The following is an 18,771-nucleotide window of genomic DNA, read 5'->3' on the forward strand; positions in this document are numbered from 1 at the left end:
TGATGGGAGTCGTGTTTGATTTATACAGTGTGCCAATAACTGTCCCTCTCATATTATCTACAACAGTGTGCCCAGCACCCTACAGTAAGGCCACGTTCACACTGCCGTTGCTCCACGTCGAAAACAGCCGTTAGTCTATTTTTTTAATTTTATTTTTTTGTCACTTTAACGTCCGTTCTCGTGACAGGAAGCAATGGCAACAATGGGTCCCAACGGCTCCCATTGCCTATTATGTGGGCCACCGGGACCCGTTATTTTTTTATTGGAATAGCAGGAGAAAAAGACGGCTCTTGCAGTATTTTTTCTCCCACTATTCCCCCGGGCTCCCCTGACTGCTGGGATCTCCACTGATCGTGAGAATAGAGGTTAAAGGTCCCCCTAGTGAATTGAGCAATATTTTGCAAACAGTGTGCTTCCAGCTGTTGTAAAACTACAACTCTCAGCATGGCCGGACAGCCGTTGGCTGTACGGGCATGCTGGGAGTTGTAGTTTAGCAACAGCTGGAGGCACACTGTTTGGAAAACACTGGAATAGAAAAACAGGATTCATACTCTGCCACCGTTCCATTTACTCTTTATGGGACTTCCATACATTGCCGTTTACTGAACTCGGCTATGTTAGGAAGTCCCCTAGACACTGAATGGAGCAGTGGTCGAGCCATAACTTAAAGGATATCTGACTTCTGTTCTCGTGATCAATGGGGATCCCAGTGGTCAGACCCCCACTTATCCGCTAGAAATATCCCCTGTAAATAAGAGGTAACTTTTAATCTTGGGATATTACCTTTAGAGACCATGTTGAACAGATCAGTTATACAAAACCCATAGAAATCTCCCTACACTTCACACACAAATTTCAGCAACTCATCTTGTTTCTTGTTAATACGGTATACTTTATTACTGTACATCCTTAATAATGCACAAGTGCTATCATACACAGTGGCCTTGATTAACCTGCACTTCATGTTATGGCAGATTTTGTGACATCAGATGACGTTTTGAGAATATAGTGTATAGATTTACATAGACAATATACAGATTTTCTTTTCTTTAATAAGACGTGTGATACTTTATTCACAACTTTGTAGTCTGTAACCCTGAAGAATACATTTTGGCAAAAAAAAATAAAAAATTATATTTATATCTAATGTGGCATAGTAGATCTGAAGTGGTCAGAAATTGGCAAAGAATAATAGTTTTAAATGAGATGAGAAGAATTACGTTTCCCAATCTTAGTTCTCCTAGACCTTTTTTCTTATCTTATAGCTCGCTGGTCTTAGTAATACAATATCAATATTAGATTGGCAGTGGTCCTGGCACCCAAGCTGTATAGAGATGAGCGAACTTACAGTAAATTCGATTCGTCACAAACTTCTCGGCTCGGCAGTTGATGACTTTTCCTGCATAAATTAGTTCAGCTTTCAGGTGCTCCCGTGGGCTGGAAAAGATGGATACAGTCCTAGGAAACTCTTTCCTAGGACTGTGTCCACCTTTTCCAGCCCACCGGAGCACCTGAAGGCTGAACTAATTTACGCAGGAAAAGAATCAACTGCCGAGCCGAGAAGTTTGTGACGAATGGAATTTACTGTAAGTTTGCTCATCTCTAAAGCTGTAGTTCTTTGTATATTGCTTTGGATACAAACTATGGTCTTCTAGTTAGTTATCTGATATATGCAGTGTATAATTTGTGTATTTCCAGAGGATGTGTTGATCCTGGGGTTGGCTCTATGGCTTCTCACTCTTCCTGGATGAGCACTGTGGATTTGTGGTCTTTATTTTGTTGAATTACTTATCACCACCAGTTTAAACTCTCCTTTCGGGATTTCCGTCGCCAGAAAACTTCTCATCTGCAGGAGAACAAAATGCACTAGCTAAGGATTTGTCCACAAATGGGATCTCATATGACCTCCCATCCTATTACAGAAAACCCCTGTCAAAATGTCTGTGCCTATATAAAGGAGTGGTTTTATGGAAAATGGGACTCTGAGGTAGACAGCAGGGGCGTTGTTAAGGGGGGGGGAGGGGGGCTGTAGCCCCAGGCCTTAGGCCCATAGCCCTGGGTCTCTGTCTACCGCTGTTTTTATTGCCACCAGTGCTTTAAGACAGCGGTGACTTCTGGAAAGTGACATGATGTTCCTGGTGCTCGTCAGCCCCGCTGTTCTCCCGCCCTCCATGCATAGCCACGGCCTTTCAGGCTCTACTAGGTGCGGAGAACAGAATTTCCTCACGGCAGAAAAACTTTACTCGCTGCAGCGTACATTTGCAACATGTCCCTAAGGGGTTAACAAAGAAAAAATATGCATATGATGTTCCCCCTTTATTTGCTAACCAGCGAGGTAGAAAAAAAAAAGATTTTAAAAAAAATATAACCCCCCCCCCCCCCCCCCAATAAAAATAAAAATCAGCACCTTTCCCCATTACAAAAAATGGTATTGCCGCAAGCGTATATGTCCCATCTTTGAAAATATAATGTTTCAAATTCTTTTAAGTTTACTATGTTCACCGCGTGGGATAATAAACGCCAAGATTGATTATTTATGATCCCATCACATCAACCATTGCTCTTAAAGGTATTCCCAAAATTTAAATTGATCCTCTATCCACATGATAAGGGATAGAATGCTGGGACACCCACCAATCACCAGAATGGAGGAGTAATGTCCCTGTTAATGCTTCATGCATTCTCTTAGGGGCGTGTCTGAGGGTGTGGTTAGGGGCGTGGCTGGGCTATGGACTCTAGGCCTGGGTCATTTGGAGACCTAGCAATGCCCCTGATAGACAGATTGTCTAATAAATGTTGCTTCATTGGGTTTGATTAAAAGATGTGTCCGCCATCTGAACCTGCACAATGGCCCAGATTTATCAAACTGTGTGAGAGAAAATAATTGAGGGATTTTCCCCACAGCAGCCAATCACAGCTCAGCTTTCACTTTACCACAGCTCGTTAGCTGAGCTGTGATTGGTTGCTGTGGGGAAATCACTATTTTTTCTCTCACATGGATTGATAAATATATCCTAAAATTCCCTGTCCTCAATGCTTACAATCTCTAAACCAAACAGCTGGCTTTATTGTAAAAAATGTGTCTTAATAATATTGTAAATGATTCTTTAAGCTTATTGTTACCATGGTCACAAGTGAGACAGTTGTAGCGGTGACATCTGTTGTATCCAGAGCGATGAAATCCACCTTGAAGACGAGCCATCCAAAGTCTGTCACATAAGGGAACATATTGTCATACATTTTAGTAAGGCTGCATTCACACCAGGTGTTTGCAGTATAGTTCCCGTATCAGGTTTTTGATGAAAAACTGATTCCTCAAAACCTGACTAAACTGTATCAAATCGTGTGTACAAATTTTAACCCGTATACAATTTTTTTTTTAAAAAAGTATACGGTTTGAAAAATGATGTCCGGTTGCATCCATGTTTTAAGAAAAAAAAGTGTTTCATTTTTCACTCTATTATGAATAAAGCTTCACTTGTTTGATTGAAATTCCAATAAGAAAAACTGTGCAAAGTCAAAAACGGTATGGTGCAATCCGGATGGAACCGTACGCACATACGGTTCTGAACGGTTCCCATTGACTCCAATGTTAAAAGAAAACATATACAGTTTCATACAGTTTTTCACCCGTACCAAAAACCATGTTTATTAAGCTACGGTTTTGGGTATGAGAAAAAAACTGACAAAACCATACATGATGCAAAACTGATGCAAACGGATGTATCTTTTGGCATACGGTTTTCAATGGAGAGTCAATGAATACAGTTTTCAATACAGTTCCATACGGTTTTCACATTGAAAACGTATACGGGAACTGTATTGCAAAAACGTCGTGTGAATGCAGCCTAACATGGTTTGTAGCATTGAAGAAAAAAAAAAAAGACATCTTCCTATCCAGTTCTAACTATAAGAGTCTATTCACACGGCAGAATTTCCACCTGCGGAATCATACCCCAAATTGAAGCCCATAGATTTCTATGGGATTCCGCACTCCCATTTACACTTCTGAATTTCTGCTTGTGGAAATTCAGAAGTGTGAATGGGAGTGCGGAATCCCATAGAAGTCTATGGGTTTAATTTGAGGCAGAATTCTGCAAGCGTAAATTCTGCTGTGTGAATAGACCCTAACCCCAAAGCAATGATCCACGGGAAAGAAAAAATTCCCCATGAGACTGATGACAATTGTTCTGTAATATTATTGCTCTCTAGAAATGCATCCAGGCCTCTTTTGATCTCTTTTATTGAGTTCACCATAACTTCCTCTGGCAGAAAGTTCCGTAGTCTCACTGCTCTTACAGTAAAGAATCCCTATCTGTGCTGGTGTAGAAACTTCCCCCCCCCCCCCTCTAGATGTGGATGATGCCCTCATTGTTACCATCATGGGCATAAATAGACTATGGAAGAGATCTCTGGATTGCTTCTTGATATATTTATACATATTTAGTAGGTCACTGAAGCCATCATTTTTTTTTCTGAACTTTCATTTTGCTCATGTCTCCCATTCCATTCATTACTCTTTTTTACCAGTCTTTGAACTGACTTTAGCTCCGCTGTGTACACTGGTGCCCAAAACTGAACTTAGTATCCCATGTACAATCTGGGGGGTGATTTGTACGATGGGAGAACTATGACCCTGATTGATCAGTCTATCCAAGACAAAAACAACTCAATTGTAAAAATTACATTCATTTTTGTCTTTAACAAAATGATAAATCCGGTCCATTGTGTGGTGGCCCAGTACGGGAGGTGTTACCCCGTGCTCCTGTTGTCTTGTCAGGCAGCCTCCTTCAGTGTCCCCAAGGCCCCCTACACTTGTTTACCCATTGTAAATATGTTTTACTATGTAAAGTGTTATAAAATGTAATGTTGCTTTAAGAGTTATACCATGTGATATGTCATGTGATTGTTACCCAGGAGGTACCAGTGACCAGGTGATCCCAAGAGTGACCTATGGGCTCCCTGCTAGTCTCCCCCATATAAGCCCTGGGTGGAGCTAGCTTCGCTCTCTTTGGAGATAAGTCTTTGCTGAGGTCAGTCGTGCCTCCTGTATGTCCAGAGTGTTGGAGACCTCAAAGTCCAGTCCTGCAGTCACCATCAATTCAAGTAAGATAAAGTCACAGCTTTATGAGTCAAGTCAAGTCAGTCCCTGTCATCTGTCAAGTCAGTGTGGTCTGCATTACATTGTCCAGTCCTACTACAAGTCCCAGAAAGCCCTTAAGGTCTCTGAGTCACCCGTCACATCATTGGGCCTGGCTGAACTGTATAGACTTCACCAACTGTTTACCCTCAGTAAAGCTACCGTTGTCCGTAAATTGGCATCGGAGTCATTATTGCCCCCGTGCCTTGTCCAGGATCCAGCGGTATACCTTTGGGTGGTATTGAGGATAAACCACGCCCTGGCGTCATGAATACAAGGGGTTAATGCCATCTGCCCCTAGGGTAACAACATCTGCCCTGCACCACACACCCCGCCACCACAATTGTTTTTGCTGTATACATCTCTGCTGCTTTAGATGCCTTCATGATTTAATTTTTCTTGGCAGCAGCTGCATGATACTGGATACCACAGTTAAAGGGGTTATCCAGGAAAAACTTTTTTATATATATCAACTGGCTCCAGAAAGTTAAACAGATTTGTAAATTACTTCAATTTAAAAAATCTTAATCCTTTCAGTACTTATGAGCTTCTGAAGTTAAGGTTGTTCTTTTTTGTCTAAGTGCTCTCTGATGACACGTGTCTCGGGAAACGCCCAGTTTAGAAGAGGTTTGCTATGGGGATTTGCTTCTAAACTGGGTGTTTCCCGAGACACGTGTCATCAGAAAGCACTTAGACAGAAAAGAACAACCTTAACTTCAGAAGCTCATAAGTACTGAAAGGATTAAGATTTTTAATAGAAGTAATTTACAAATCTGTTTAACTTTCTCGAGCCAGTGGATATATAAAAAAAAAGTTTTTTCCTGGATAACCCCCTTTAAATTTACTTTAATTTACTGTTAAACCCTTAACCCCTTAAGGACCAGGGTTTTTCCATTTTGCATTTTCGGTTTTTCCTCCTTACCTTTAAAAAATCATAACTCTTTCAATTTTGCACCTAAAAATCCATATGATGGCTTATTTTTTGCGCCACCAATTCTACTTTGTAATGACCTCAGTCATTTTACCCAAAAATCTACGGCAAAGTGGGAAAAAAATAATTGTGAGACCAAATTGGAAAAAAAACGACATTTTGTAAATTTTGGGGGCTTCCGTTTCTACATAGTACATTTTTTGGTAAAAATGACACCTTATCTTTATTCTGTAGGTCCATACGATTAAAATGATACCCTACTTATATAGGTTTGATTTTGTTGTACTTCTGAAAAAAATCATTACTACATGCAGGAAAATTTATACGTTTAAAATTGTCATCTTCTGACCCCTATAACTTTTTTATTTTTCCGCGTATGGGGCAGTATAAGGGCCATTTTTTTGCGCCGTGATCTGAAGTTTTTAATGGTACCATTTTTGCATTGATAGGACTTATTTTTTTTGCGCGTACGCCATTGACCGTGCGGTTTAATTAACAATATATTTTTTATAATTCGGACATTTCCACACGCGGCGATACCACATATGTTTATTTTTATTTACACTTTTTTTTTTTTAAAGGGAAAAGGGGGTGATTCAAACTTTTAATAGGGGAGGAGTTAAATGATCTTTATTCACTTTTTTTCCCACTTTTTTTTTGCAGTGTTATAGCTCCCATAGGGACCTATAACACTGCACACACTGATCTTCATCATTGATCAATGGTTTCTCATAGGAAACCAGTGATCGATGATTCTGCCGCTTGACTGCTCCTGCCTGGATCTCAGGCACTGAGCAGTCATTCGTCGATCGCACAGCGAGGAGGTAGGTAGGGGCCCTCCTGCTGTCCTGTAAGCTGTTCGGGATGCCGCGATTTCGCCGTGGCCCTGTGTTATAGATCGGGAGCTGACTCATGACGTACGCATCCTTAAGAGGTTAAAGGGGTACTCCTGTGGAAAACAGTTTGTAAATTACTTATATAAAAAAAAAAATCCTAATCCTTCCAGTACTTCTTAGGAGCTGTATACTACAAAGGAAATGTTTTTCTTTTTGGATTTATCTTCTGTCACGACCACAGTGCTCTGTGCTGACTTCTGCTGTCCATTTTAGGAACTGTCCAGAGCAGGAGAAAGTCAGCAGACAGCACTGTGGTTGTGACAGAAGAGAAATCCAAAAAGAAAAGCATTTCCTCTGTAGTATACAGCCCCTAAAATGTACTGGAAGGATTAAGATTGTTTAAGAGTAGTAATTTACAAATCTGTTTAACTTTCAGGAAAAAAAAAAAGTTTTCCGCCGGAGTAGACTCAAGGTTTTTAAATTTTTGCACTTTCGTTTTTTCCCTCCTTACATTTAAAAAATCATAATTCTTTCAACTTTGCACCTAAAAATCCATATGATGGCTTATTTTTTGCACCACCAATTTTACTTTGTAATGACATCAGTCATTTTTCCCAAAAACCTACGGCGAAACAGAAAAAAATTAATAATTGTGCGCCAAAATTGAAGAAAAAACACAATTTTGTAACTTTTGGGGCTTCAGTTTCTACGCAGTGCATATTTCGGTAAAGATGACACCTTCTCTTTATTCTGTAGGTCCATACGATTAAATTGATACCCTACTTATGATTTTTTTTCCAGAAGTACGACAAAATCAAACCTACATAACTACATGCAGGAAAGTGTATACATTTCAAATTGTCATCTTCTGACCCCTATAACTTTAAATTTTTCCGCATATGGGGCGGTATGAGGGTTCATTTTTTGTACCGTAATCTGAAGTTTTTAGCGGTACCATTTTAGTATTGATCGGACTTTTTGATCACTTTTTATTCATTTTTTTCATGATATAAAAAGTGACGAAAAATACTTTGGAATTTTTTTGTGCGTACGCCATTGACCGTTCGGTGTAATTAACAATATATTTTTATAATTCGGACATTTCCACACGCGGCAATATCACATATGTTTATTTGTATTTACACAGTTTTTTTAACGGGAAAAGGGGGGTGATTCAAACTTTTATTAGGGAAGGGGTTAAATGATCTTTATTAACTTTTTTTTTTGCAGTGTTACAGCTCCCATAGGGACCTATAACACTGCACACACTGATCTTTATCATTGATCAGTGGTTTCTCATAGGAAACCATTGATTAATGATTCTGCCGCTTGACTGCTCATGCCTGGATCTCAGGCACTGAGCAGTCATTCGGCGATCGGACAGCAAGGAGGAAGGTAGGGACCCTCCTTGTGTCCTTCAGCTGTTCGGGATGCCCCAATTTCGCCGCGGTGGTCCCGAACAGCCCACTAAGCTAGCCGGAGGTAGTTTAGTTTCACTTTAGACGCGGCGATCAACTTTGTACGCTGCGTCTAAAGGGTTAATAGCAGTATCAGCGCCGCGCGCCATTAGCCACGAGTCCCGGCCGTGGCCCCATGGTATAGAAAGGGAAACGACCCAGGACGTACAGGTACGCCCTTGGTCCTTAAAAGGTTAAGCAAGCGTTTGCCAGCCTGTGGCTCTCCAGGTGTTGCAAAACTACAACTCCCATCATGCCCTGACAGCCTTCAGAGATGTAATTTTGCAACAGCTGGAGGCCATAGGTTGAGGAACAATGACTTGTGCATACTACAGTGTCCATTTTAGGACATCGTCAGTCGTCAGCCGTAACTCCGTCCTCCGTCAGATGAAACGGCGTCCCGCCTCCTTCCTTGGACCAATCACCGTCAGTCATCAGACATAACTCCGTCCTCCGTCAGGGGAAACGGCGTCCTGCCTCCTCCGTCACACCAATCGCCGTCCTCTTTCAGCCACAAATCCATTCTCCCTCATCCGAAACTCCATCGTCCAAAACGCCGTCATACCACTATTCTCCCTCCGACGCCGTAGCATACCGGGCAGTCAATACATTCTGTTCATCTGTAACATTACATGGAAAGTATTTTGCATATTGAATTCCCACCAGTAATTGTAATTACCCTCAGGACCCATAAAGCTCAAGCTAATGTACACTTGCTGCTTTACACTAAGAGCGTGTTCACACTGAGGAAATTCAGCGAGGAGATTTGCTCCATTCAAAGAGATTAAAATTCTGCACATATGTTCACTGCAATTTGCCACCGACAAGTGGCATCCCATTGGCAAACTGGACTTCTCCGGTGAAGTCCGCTGGAAGGTTGAACATGTTGCCGATCTCAGTGACTGGCGTTTGTTTGCTGAACCTTCATAAGGATCGATCAATAATGAAGCCCATTAAAGGGTAACTCCCCTGGAAAACATATTTTTTAAATCAACTGGTGCCAGAATGTTAAAGGGGTACTCCGGTGAAAAACTTTTTTTTTAATCAACTGGTGCCAGAAAGTTAAACAGATTTGTAAATTACTTCTATTTAAAAAATCTTAATCCTTCCTGTATTTATTAGCTGCTGAATACTACAGTGGAAATTATTTTCCGTTTGAAACACAGAGCTGTCTGCTGACATCATGAGCACAGTGCTCTCTGCTGACATCTCTGTCCATTTTAGGAAATGTCCAAAGTAAAAGGAAATCCCCATAGCAAACATATGCTGTTCTGGACAGTTCCTAAAATGGACAGAGGTGTCAGCAGAGAGCACTGTGGTCATGATGTCAGCAGACAGCTCTGTGTTTCAAAAAGAAAAGAATTTCCGCTGTAGTATTCAGCAGCTAATAAGTACAGGAAGGATTAAGATTTTTTAATAGAAGTCATTTACAAATCTGTTTAACTTTCTGGCACCAGTTGATTTAAAAAAGAAAAAAAGAAAAAAAAAAAGTTTTCACCAGAGTACCCCTTTAAAACAGATTTGTAAAATATTAATCCTTCCTGTACTTATCAGCTGGTATATGCTCCATAGGAAGTTCTCTTCTTTTTGAATTTCCTTTCTGTCTGACCACAGTGCTCTCTGCTGACACCTCTGTGCATGTCAGGAACTGTCCGGAGCAGGATAGGTTTGCTATGGGGGATTTGCTCCTACTCTGGACAGTTCCTAAAATAGACAGAGGTGTCAGCAGAGAGCACTGTGGTCAGACTGAAAGGAGATTCAAAAAGAAAAGAACTTCCTGTGGAACAAACAGCAGCTGATAAGTACTAAGGATTAAGATTTTTAAATAGAAGTCATTTACAAATCTGTTTAATTTCCTGGCACCATTTGATAAAAAATAAATTTCCCAGGGGAGTACCCCTTTAAAGGAGAACTACCCTACAGAAAAAATTATCCCCTATCCAAAGGATAGGGGATAAGTTTTAGATTGCGGGGGTCCGACCGCTGGGAGCGGTCGGACCCCCACAATCTAAAACGTATTCCCTATCCTGTGGGAGGGGGAGTGACGGAACCTCTACGATCAGACATCTTATCCCCTATCCTTTGGATAGGTCATAAGATGTCTAGGGGCGGAGAACCCCTTTAAAGAGTACCTCCAAAGTTCTAGGCAGCCTTATGAAAAATGACTGTACTGCTGCACTGTGCACAATAATTATTTTTCTGAATTAATTTTGATTTTGGCTCCAGAGTACCTTCACTGAGTGTTGGCGGGAAGCTTGGTATAAGTATTCTGGCGCCAAATTAATAATTAAAGTGATTAAGAAAAATGACTGTTGTGCACAGTGCTGCCCTATAGTCATTTTTCATAAAACTGCCTAAAACTTTGGATGTACACTTTAAATGTTGGCACAAAAGATCCAATGCTTGTTCGTCGGCTGATCGCTTGCCCTTTTACAATGGCTCATAATCGGGAATAAGAAGCATAATTTATCCAAATTTTTCTAGGTTGACAATTTCATAATGTTTCAGCGTTACAGGGAATTAAAAACATTGAGACATAGGGGGAGATTTAGCAAAACCTGTGCAGAGGAAGAGTGGTGCAGTTGCCCATAGCAACCAATCAGATTGCTTCTTTCATTTTCCACAGGCCTCTAAAGAGGCCTGTGGAAAATGAAAGAAGCAATCTGATTGGTTGCTATGGGCAACTGCACCACTATTCCTCTGCACAGGTTTTGATAAATCTCCCCCTTAAAGTCTGTCCTATATGTGGAATTTCGGGCTGCAGATGCTGTAGCTGTACCCTAGGGGGCAGTAAAGAGTTTAGGCAAGATGTTTTGTAAAGCAGTAAAAAGTGCTTTCTGCTTACGATGAATGGAGAAAGTTTTTTGACCTTTCACTTTTTTTTTTTACATTTTGTTATGTTGAGGTGCTAAAATAATAATAAAAAAATCTTTTTTCCCATCATTCTACACTTAATTCCACATGATGACAAAGTAAAAACAGAATTTTAGAAATCTTTTTCAAATGAATAAAAATGTAATTTATTTCTGCATGGGCATAAGTATTCATACTCTTTGCTATGACACTTGAGCCTTAGCTCTGGCTCCTCCCATTTCTCTTGATCATTTAGGAGATGTTTGTACTCCTTGATTGGAGTCACCCTTGTTAAATTCAGCTGATTAGAATTGGAAAGACACTGCCCTATATAAGGTCTCACAGCTGACACTGTACATCAGAGCAAAACCAAGCCAGGAGGTAGAAAGAACTGCCTGTACAGCTCCGAGACAGGATTGTGTGGCTCTAGAGAGAGGTACAAAACAATTCTGCTTCACTGAAAGTTCCCAAGAATACAGTGGCCTCCATAGTTCTTACATGGAAGGAGTTTGAAACAAAAAGTGGGGGGAAAAAGACAGAAAAAGAGGTGCACCCTTGTGTAGTGATCTGGGGTAACTTTGTACTTTTACAACAGTTGGAGGCATCCTTGTTGGTAAACACTGATCTATGTGTATGCAGGTCTCTGTTGGGAGGAAGGAGAATTGGTCTGTTGGATTTCAATATGTCTGCTGCTTTGTTCTCACTGTACATAAGCTGCAGGTAGAGGTGTCTGGCAGCAGCTTATTTCTCTCTTCCTATTGTGAACACTTGGTGAAGCCCAGCATGCTTGTGTATAGGGTTGGAGGATGAGCGATTCAGCCAGCAGCTATCTAAGGTGCATGAACTGATTTGGCTGTCCTCTTCTGTCAAGTACAATTTCCTTTTTGTAACTCAGTGGTCTTAAACTGTGGCCCTCCAGATTAGGGATCGACCGATTATCGGTTTGGCCGATATTCCCGATTTTGGGTGTTATTGGTATCGGCAATTACCTTGCTGATAATCCCCCGCACCGTGCCGCACCACCCACCGCACCGCGAACACCCCCCCCCCCGCACCGCACCCCCCACCGCACCGCCCCGGCGCCATTGCCTCCCCCATCCCCGGTTTTATAATTACCTGATCCCGTGCTGCGTCCTGCGTTACGCTGTGCGCAATGACGAGTGACGTCCTCAATGCAACGTCACCGTCAGTGCGCATAGTGACAGCTCAGGAGGACGCCACGGGAGCCAGATGTAGAGTGGACCCCGGGATCAGGTAATTATTAAACCGGGGATGGGGGAGGCAATGGTGCCGGGGTGGGGCGTGAAGTGCGGTGTAACGGTGATAGGACTCAGGAGGACCCCCGGACAGGCAGGGGTAGAGAAGCGGGTGGCGGCGGCGGCGGCGGCCTATGGCACCGCAAAAGCCACTGCAGTTGATTTAAAATGCCCGCTTTAAATCAATGATCTGCAGCGGTGTCTCGCGGGGGGGGGGGGGGGGGGTTTGTTAGGGGGCTTTAAATTGCCGATAGCTTATACCGGAATATCGGTATAAGCTATCGGCCCTAACCTCCACAGATTATCGGTATCGTCCCTAAAAATCGATATCGGTCGATCCCTACTCTAGATGTTGCAAAACTTCAACTCCCAGCATGCCCGGACAGCCAACGGCTGTCCAGGCATGCTGAGAGTTGAAGTTTTGCAACATCTGGAGGGCCACCGTTTGAGACTACTGTTGTAACTGTTTATTACTGTCGTAATTTTTGTCCATATTTATTATCACTCATAAGTCCCATTCACGTGGCACTGGAAACATCTAGCATGGAAATGTAAGTTTTGTCCTCCGCAGAAAGAATTGACATGTCCAAGCAAAAAATGTCAGTTTGAATCCACCATAAAGGTGATTTTAGTTCTTATCTGCCAGACAGTAATGGACATGCTTAGGAAGGATCTGTGCTTGTCTTGAAGCTAAATAGCTGTGTTGTGAGGCTACCATGACGCTGATGCTTTCTTTTGGGGAACTGCCTATTTCCTGTTAGAGTTCCCTCCCTCCGACTACAAGTCCCCCGATCCCTTGTTTGTAAGTGTGAGGTCATTATTCTCCCTCTCACACATCAGCCACCCCACCCATTAAAGCACACCTGAGCTGCCCCATGCTTTGCTGTAAACAATAGACCAGTGTTCCAACCATGGTGACTCCAGCAGTTGCAAAAATACAATTCTTTCAGAATGATCTCCTCTCCACCCAGCAGTCGCTCCACCCATTAAAGCAGACAGGCTCCCTTTGCACACCTGACTAGTGATGTAATGTCTCGGGCCGCACTGCAACCTGGGAAACCGTATGCGGTTAAAAATTAACATCAGGGTAAAAATCACAGAATTGTGAAGCTACCATCACACACAGGTACAGACACTTTATTATGAACTACACTAACTTTACAGCCCCTGTAGCATAGCCAGCTGAAATCCTGGAATACCCCTTTAAGACTAAACAACATTACTATTCAGCAATTTCTTCATCTAACAGGATGAGATGACTTTGCTTTGTGTAGGAACGATATCCCGAGCTGATTCCTTTCTGAATATATCTGTACAAAATAGAAAAATCTTATAAAATCGACCAGCACCGAATGTGAGAAGGTAAAAGGTGATATTCACGATAAGAACCCGAACGGAATTATTTTTTAAAAGAGGAAATTTTTTTTTTACAGGAGGGAAATTCAGTGTATTATTTACTTTTATTTTGGATGGAAAATTTTCTGAACAGCGAGAGGAATTGTACATGGATACTGAGGTTTCGCCCCGTCCTTCCCAGCGTCAGTGACACCGCCGACTGCTCCTCACTCTGCGATGATTCATTTCATTTTCCTGTTTCATCAGAACTGGAAATTACTGAGAACAAATTGGCCTCCTGTTTGTTGAAAGAGGTTTAACCCAATGCTTCATAGGATGTCGTCTGCAGGAACGTGCTAGGAGGGCAATTTGGCAACAGCTGGAGACCAGCGCATGGATGACCCTGGATCTACATATGCTGAAAGCATCGGAACAGCTGTAACACGACTGAATACTAGAAATCAGTTTAATCAATCCCAATGTAACAGCTAAAGGCAGGAAAACAAGTGTTTATCCTTCAAAACTCTACAATATAGCGAATCCTCCCCAAAAGACCACCTCTTTGAGAAGACCAGTGGATTGCAGTACGCCATACATTTTTGCATGGTGGTTATTTTCTTTGAGAAGACCACTTTTCAATACAATTTTGGGTGATCTTTACTCGCATTTCCAGGATAAGAAAATCTCAGCTATAACACTATGATACAATGATAAGACCCCCAACTGCTAGTCATGGCGGGCAACTTCAAGGCCCCCGGACTTCATGTCCTGGGGTCGGGACATTATGTAGAATAGATGATTAAAAGAGGAGAGCACATTTCTGGGAGCAGGAGGATTGAAAAGGCTTTCATCTCAAAGAACCTCCTTTCATGTCATAGCCTATGGATCCCCAACATATAAAAAGATGAAAAACTGTTCCTTAACCCCTTAAGGACCCGGGGTTTTTCCGTTTTTGCATTTTCGTTTTTTCCTCCTTACCTTTAAAAAATCATAACTCTTTCAATCTTTCACCTAAAAATCCAAATTATGGCTTATTTTTTGCGTCACCAATTCTACTTTGTAGTGTAATTTTACCCAAAAATCTACGACGAAACAGAAAAAAAAAATCAATGTGAGACAAAATTGAAAAAAAAAACGCCAATTTGTACATTTTGGGGGCTTCCGTTTCTGCACAGTACATTTTTCGGTAAAATGACACCTTTTTATTCTGTAGGTCCATACAATTAAAATTATACCCTACTTGTATAGGTTTGATTTTATCGTACTTCTGGAAAAAATCATAACTACATGCAGGAAAATTTATACGTTTAAAATTGTCATTTTCTGACCCCTATAACTTTTTTATTTTCCGTGTAGGGGGCGGTATGAGGGCTCATTTTTTGCGCCGTGATCTGAAGTTTTTAGTGGTATAATTTTTGCATTGATAGGACTTATTGATCGCTTTTTATTCATTTTTTCATGATATAAAAAGTGACCAAAAATGCACTATTTTGGAATTTGGAATTTTTTTGCGTGCACGCCATTGACCGTGCGGTTTAATTAATAATATATTTTTATAATTCGGACATTTCCGCACGCGGTGATACCACATATGTTTATTTTTATTTACATAGTTTGTTTGTTTTTTATGGGAAAAGGGGGGTGATTCAAACTTTTATTAGGGGAGGGGTTAAATGATCTTTATTAACTTTTTTTTAAACTTTTTTTTGCAGTGTTATAGCTCCCATAGGGACCTATAACACTGCACACACTGATCTTTTACATTGATCACTGGTTTCCAGGAAAGGAGGCAACTGTGTGTACTACTGGAAAACAACCCAAATCTGGTTCCACCCCCTGAAATTGAGAAAGTGATAACTTTTGTGCACTATGGAGGGGACTGATGAATAACAGCAGGTAAAGCACTAAAAATCACCTTATCACCACTCTAAAGGGTTAATCTATCAAAACCATGGTTTTTAAAAATCTTGTGAAAGGTTATAACAATTTAAGTATCTGTAAGTCTGGTGTGGAGTGTCAGTTTAGCTTTGATGTCTTATCTGGATTCTGTAATTATTTTGGGGTGTGATGAAAAGTTGAGGTACTATGGGGGATTTAAAGGCATTAGGTTGGGGATATTCGGGGTGAATGAGCTATATTAGCGTTCCCCAGTTGTCACATCCCTTCTATGATATCACTGCTCACAGGAAGGAAAAATATGAACTCGTCTGAAAAACCCAATGGCCCTCATTTACTATTCTAAACCCGACCTCTTTTGTCGGGTTTTTTTGGCGCAGCTTTGTCTGCGCCATGTCGCAGACATCGTGCGCCAGTCTGCGACACGATGCAACATTTTTTTCCGACGGACCCGATGTGGATTCTCCCAAACCCGAAAAAGGGGCGTAACCCGACATTTCTGAGCTTTCCCACGTATTTATAAAGGTTTCCAACTCGAATTTATTGAATTGTTGTGGATTTTTTCCCGACAGCTCAGAGGAGTTGGAAACCAAAACCAACAAAACCCACGTGCGACAAACAGGATGCGACATAAGAATAAATACCAGGGGAAAAAAGCAATCGGGTAAGAAAGCAACATAGACTTACAACCCGATTTTCTTAGTAAATGAGGGCCTATATATTTGCTTTTCTCCAGAAGAAAGAAAACTCATACCCAAACCAGAGTCTCCTCCAAAAGTAAGAGTACCACATGTGTAGACATGTTTTGGGGCTCTTGTTTCCTATAGGTACATAGCAAAGCACTAGGTTGCTATAGAGTAGCCTTAGATGAAGCTCGGGGGGATACTACGGCAGAGCGGATAGGACCCTAAAACAGCTGTAACAGGTAGGTCATTCTTCATTTTTAAGTTGACTGGGAAAAGATTTTGGGGGAGATTTAACAAAACCTGTTCAGAGGAAAAGTTGCCCAGTTGCCCATAGCAACCAATCAGATCGCTTCTTTCATTTTTAACAAGGCCTCTGCAAAATAAAAGTAGCGATCTGATTGCCCCCTTTACCTCTCATTCTTCCTCAGAGAGAATATACATGAAAATAGTTTTATTTCATATTAAATGGTTATTACGGTTAATGTTCTCATCATCTTGGGACTCAATTACTCAGCCCAACCAGATATCTATTCACACAAGTAGCAGTTTAAAGGGGTACTCCAGTGGAAAACAATGTTATTCATATCAACTGATGCCAGAAAATTAAACAGATTTGTAAGTTACTTCAATAAAAAAAAATCTTAACCCTTCCAGTACTTAACTGCTGTATGCTGCAGAGGAAGTTGTGTAGTGCTTTTCTGTCTGACCACAGTGCTCTCTGCTGCCACCTATGTCTGTGTCAGGAACTGCCCAAAGCAGGAGAGGTTTTCTATGGGGATTTGTTCCTACTCTGGACAGTTCCTGACATGGACAGAGGTGTCAGCAGAGAGCACTGTGGTCAGATGGAAAAGAACAACTCCACTTCCTCTGTAGTATACAGCAGCTAATAAGTACTGGAAGGATTACGATTTTTAAATGGAAATAATTTACACATGGCGGGACACATTTTGATCAAAAAGTGCGCTAAGAGCCTCCATTTTTTGACCTAGAGTGCTGTTGCAACTTTCTTTTTTGTACATTTTGTATTTGCCACAGCAGCGGCACCTGTGTATTAGGTTGTTGTGCTGGCTATTTTTCCTTTTGTTTTTAATTTACACATCGGTTTAACTTTCTGGAACCAGTTGATTTGAAAAAAATTGTTTTCCGACGGAGTACCCTTTTAACCTCTAACAGCTCGATCCTTCAAGAGACAATCTCTACAAAACTAGATCAGCGGCAGCACCAGTAGGATTCTTCAGATATATTGATGTACATGATGGTACTTATTTACTAAGAGTGGAGTGTAGGTTTCTTTGTGGGTTTTAATTCCCTACAATTTAGTTTCCACAGTATTTACTAAGGTTTCCCTACATTTTCCACTTTCCCTACACTTTTCTTTTGTTACACCTGCTCTGATCTGTCTGGGTTTTCCTCAGCTGAAATCCACCACATTTTCTGTGTAAACCTTAGTAAATATGTTGGGTTTTTGTGATAATGTCGGGAACACGCCCCTTTTCAGTGACCACGCCCCTTTCCTCGATGGTCATGCCCCTTTTTGGGTTTTCTTAGCAAAAATGGAGAGTTAGTCTTTTTTTTTTTCTTCAATTCTGGCGTAAATTCTGGTGAATCTGGTGCACAATACAACAAAACATGTCGGGTTTGCAATAGTAAATGAGGGCCGATGACTCAGATTTCGGTCTCTAGTGCACCCACAAGTCCTGTATGAACAGTCTCTTTACTAGGCTTTATGGCCAGGATGCCTGTACAGTCACCAAACATTTATAGTCTAGTATTAGAAAATGTATTCCACCCTTCAAGGTTAAGTCTTGGCGAAAAGTACAGCAACGAAATCTACAAAAATATGAATATGCTTTGCAAGATGATACAATTTTATGGCAACAATAGGGGAGATTTATCAAAACCTGTCCAGAGGAAAAGTTGTCCAGTTGCCCATAGCAACCAATCAGATCGCTTCTTTCATTTTTCAGAGGCCTTTTCAAAAATGAAAGAAGCGATCTGATTGGTTGCTATGGGCAACTCAGCAACTTTTCCTCTGGACAGGTTTTGATAAATCTCCCCCAATGTCATACGAAAAGCATACGGTATATATCTTATTTATCACTTATACTTTATCAACTTTCAGCATCTTACCTGCTTGACTGGGAACCGTCAGGAAGAACACTGGATCCCATCAGAAAGAAGAGGAAAACGTGAGTAAATATAAGTGTTAAAGTAACATTTAACCACCATATTTAATAAATGTGTACAATGGGTCATATAAAAGTCAGTGGGGGATCAGTGCCTTGAAGGTATCATGTAGCATGCTGATATTAAAGGGGTACTCCACTGGAAAACATTATTTTTTTTTTTTTTTTTTAAATCAACTGGTGCCAGAAAGTTAA

General features: G+C 41.2%; 1 protein-coding gene and 1 long non-coding RNA gene across 6 annotated transcripts in view; one reads left to right on the top strand and one right to left on the bottom strand.

Moving 5' to 3' along the window:
- Window positions 1–1,594: 1,594 nt before the first annotated feature.
- On the bottom strand, window positions 1,595–18,653 carry LOC130282890 (uncharacterized). Of its 4 annotated transcripts, none has more exons than XR_008846548.1 (3): window positions 18,521–18,653; window positions 3,124–3,209; window positions 1,595–1,846 (listed from the first exon to the last, which is right to left on the bottom strand). It is a non-coding gene; the product is annotated as an uncharacterized LOC130282890 (long non-coding RNA). The 4 variants fall into 4 exon arrangements; XR_008846551.1 differs by lacking the exon at window positions 18,521–18,653 and adding an exon at window positions 17,053–17,161; XR_008846550.1 differs by lacking the exon at window positions 18,521–18,653 and adding an exon at window positions 16,459–16,628.
- The window catches only part of RALGPS2 (Ral GEF with PH domain and SH3 binding motif 2), a 264,782-nt gene continuing 261,645 nt past the window's right edge, over window positions 15,635–18,771 (top strand). Inside the window, exons 1-2 of one of the 2 annotated variants that reach the window (XM_056531809.1) lie at window positions 15,635–15,704; window positions 18,513–18,579. The gene's annotated coding sequence lies outside the window, so the exon portion shown is untranslated. Of the gene's footprint in view, window positions 15,705–18,424; window positions 18,580–18,771 lie in introns of those variants that run through there. The other variant, XM_056531808.1, reaches the window with a different exon arrangement.

The sequence above is a fragment of the Hyla sarda genome, chromosome 7, assembly GCF_029499605.1.
Source record: "Hyla sarda isolate aHylSar1 chromosome 7, aHylSar1.hap1, whole genome shotgun sequence".
Taxonomy (NCBI): Eukaryota; Metazoa; Chordata; class Amphibia; order Anura; family Hylidae; genus Hyla; species Hyla sarda.